General features: G+C 49.3%; 1 pseudogene; it reads right to left on the bottom strand.

The window, feature by feature from the left end:
* Positions 1-323: 323 nt before the first annotated feature.
* LOC140710359 (ATP-binding cassette sub-family B member 10, mitochondrial pseudogene) lies at positions 324-1,993 on the bottom strand (annotated as a pseudogene).
* Between the last annotated feature and the right edge of the window lie 1,528 nt (positions 1,994-3,521).

The following is a 3,521-nucleotide window of genomic DNA, read 5'->3' as shown; positions in this document are numbered from 1 at the left end:
TAATGTTGTCATTTGACAATTGCTTCAATCTTCAGGCCAAAGAAAATGAGGTGCCAGGCTATATTAATTAAAATATTCCACAATAAAAGAAAATGCAAACCCTGAAAATAACTTCGGTGCTATAGACATTTAAAAAGTTACAATTGTTAAAACTCTGAATAAAAAGATCTTGAGAACAGGTACATTTCAAAACAATATTTTACACACTGGGAAAAAGTATTTTTCAAATAACATGATATATGGTTTACATATTTCAGTCTCTTAGTGTTTTTTTTTTTTTTTTTTTTTTTTCCTGCAACACTGTTTTGCATTAAAGTCTCTCATATGGTTTACTAGATGGGTTCCTGACTCACTGTCCCAGTCTTGGATCTCAGCCACACTGGGTTTAGCTGACAGATGTCATGACCATCAAGACTGATAGTTCCAGAAGCAGGGTCCTACAACCTCAGCAGGAGCGAAAGCACTGTTGATTTGCCAGAACCACTTGGGCCAACCAGTGCCGTGACAGATCCTGACGGAATGGAAAGGCTGAAATCCAGAAATACGGGCACCTCTGGGCGAGCCGGATAGGCAAAATGCACGTTCTTAAACTCCAAAGCACCCTGGAAGCTTTTCTCATTGAAGGTGAGCCCTTTGTTAAAAGGCAGCTTGGGCTTTCTCTCCAGGAGCTCCCAGAGGCGCCCTCCGGCACCCAGTCCTTTCAATCAGCTCTGAGTAGAAAGAGCTCAGACTTTCGATGCTTGCTTATTCCACCCCAGAAAGCATACATTAACCCAGAAAGCGTACATTAGAAAGGAAGAGGGTCCACCCACGGTCATGTGGGCACTGCCCATCAGCAGCCCTCCTTTGTACAGGACAGAAAGTACAATCAGGTTTCCGCAGAGCCTAGTTGCTCCAAAGAAGCCAGCCAGAGTAATGCCTCTTTCCTTGCTAACTGCATCACATGGTCCACTTTGCTGGCATGTATCTCTTATTTCAGTCGTTTCTTTCCCAAAACCTCAAACAGTTCTTACACTGCCAATACATTCCTCAGCTAGCTGAGTGGCTTGTGCCAGGGAATCCTGGGTGACTTTGGTCAGTTTCCGTAGCTATCGTCCATAAATTACAGCCATGATTGACACTGGAGGCACCGCTCCAAACAAAGGTGGGCAGATTAGGTGAGACAAAAACCATCATACTGATGCCTACAGAAGCCTGGGCCCCGGCCCTGAGCCCATCTGAGAGGTTTTCAGTCACTGAGCGCCCCACGAGCGCAGTGTCTCCTGAGAGGCGGTTAATCAATTCTCCTGTGCGAGTCTTGTCAAAGAAAGCAACCCTGCCTCCGAAGGGAGAAGAATGAAGTTCTCAGCCTGGAGTTTGCAAGCGGTAGACACGAATGGCATTGGCGGCAGCACCACACAGAAACACGCCACTGAGCCCAAGGCAGAGGCGGGTCAGGTTGTCGCTGCAGTCCACAGTGGGGCTGGTAGAGATGACATCGATGACCTGAGCCGGGAAGAAGGGGGAAGACATGGAGCTAACACGACATCCTGAGAAATCCAACCGCAGCTGCCAGCTTCGGGCGCTCAGGTTACACCAGCTCCAGGAGCTTCGTGGCCTCAGACTCAGGCCGCCGCGTCTCGTCCCCGGGAGGCGCCTCCAGCCGGTGCCCCAAGTCCTCTTTTCCCGCCCAGGCAGCGGCGGTGGGACCTGGGAACCCCGCGCGGGGGCGCCAAGGAGCGCCCGGCCCGGCTCCAGAGCCCTGCACCTGCAGCTGCCCGCCCGAGCCCACAGCCCCAGGAGCCGCGCCGCCCCGCGAGCCGCCCTACCCCGCCCCAGCAGCAGCTCCTCCAGCGGCGCGCGGCTCCAACCCCCGGAGCAGCGCCGTCCCCGCGCCCTATAGCGGCTCCGGCCTCAGGCCAGTGAACTGCCACAGGGACCCGGGGCGCGGTGGCCCAGCCCATGCGCAGGATAACGGCAGGAGCCGCCTGGGCTCGGCGGGACCGTGGGGCCGTCACATCTTAAAGAACTAGAAAAGCAAGAATAAACCAGACCCAAAATAAGTATACAAGAAAGGAAAGAGTAAAGGTAAGAGCAGAAATTAATGAAATTGAAATGAAAAAAAAAATCAACAAAATGTAAACTTCATTTTTTAAAAAAGATAAACCAAACCACTAACCTTTAGCCCCCCACCCACACACACACAGAAAAAGAAAAAAAAAAAAAAACTAAATAAAATCAGAGATGAAAAAGGGGACATTATCATTGATTCTGTAGAAATTCTTTTTTTTTTTTTTTTTTTTTTTTGAGACGGAGTCTCGCTGTATCGCCCAGGCTGGAGTGCAGTGGCCGGATCTCAGCTCACTGCAAGCTCCGCCTCCCGGGTTTTTACGCCATTCTCCTGCCTCAGCCTCCCGAGTAGCCGGGACTGCAGGCGCCGCCACCTCGCCCGGCTAGTTTTTTTTTTTGTATTTTTTAGTGGAGACGGGGTTTCACCGTGTTAGCCAGGATGGTCTCGAACTCCTGACCTCGTGATCCACTCGCCTTGACCTCCCAAAGTGCTGGGATTACAGGTGTGAGACACCATGCCTGACTTTTTCCTTTTTTTTTTTTAGTAGAGATTTTCACCATGTTGACCAGGCTGGTCTCGAACTCCTGGCCTCAAGCCATCCTCACACCTCAGCCTCCCAAAGTGCTGGGATTGTAGGCATGAGCCACTGTGCCTGGCCTGCATTTACTTTTAATTATGAAGTATTTTGAACTCAGAACAAAGGAAATGCTCAATACATAAGCACCCACCACAAAGTATTAACATTTTGTCATATTTGCTTCTGATCTTACTTTTTACAGAAACTGAAGGTCTTAATACATTTCTTTCCCTTCATTTCCAGAAGTGTGACAATTATCCTTAAAGCTGAAATGTATCATTCCCATGCATGTGTTTTATACTTTCCTAGTACAGGTTAGCTGTGTCCTCTGCTCGGGGGCTCATCAAGTTGAATCAAGGGACTCAAGATCCTCGTCCATGTTCATTCAGGTTGTTGGCAGAATTTAGTTCCTTGTGATTGTAGGACTGAGGGCCCATTTTCTCACTGACTGCTGGCCAGGGGTTGCTCTCAGCTACTTAAAGGCTCATGTCCCAGCCCATGACACTCTCACAACATGGTAACTGACTTCTTCAAAAGCATCAGGAGCATCCTGCTCTAGTCTGCCACATCACCTAGTCACAGGAGCAGCTCTCCCACTATTTTCACAGATCCTGGTCACATTCCAGGGGAGGGAACTCTTCTGACTGCGTACACCAGGAGACAGGAATATTTTCCTTCCTTCCTTCCTTCCTTCCTTCCTTCCTTCCTTCCTTCCTTCCTTCCTTCCTTCCCTCCCTCCCTCCCTCCCTCCCTCCCTCCTTCCTTCCTTCCTTCCTTCCTTCCTTCCTTCCTTCCTTCCTTCCTTCCTTCCTTCCCTCCTTCCTTCCTTTTCTTTCTTTTGTCTTTCATCCCTAAAAGAGGCAGAAATTTTGAGAGGCAGGAATATTTTCCCTA

This window comes from Chlorocebus sabaeus, chromosome 26, assembly GCF_047675955.1.
Source record: "Chlorocebus sabaeus isolate Y175 chromosome 26, mChlSab1.0.hap1, whole genome shotgun sequence".
Classification (NCBI taxonomy): domain Eukaryota; kingdom Metazoa; phylum Chordata; class Mammalia; order Primates; family Cercopithecidae; genus Chlorocebus; species Chlorocebus sabaeus.
Note: the sequence above shows the minus strand (reverse complement) of the source record. Positions and strands in the feature narration are given on the sequence as shown.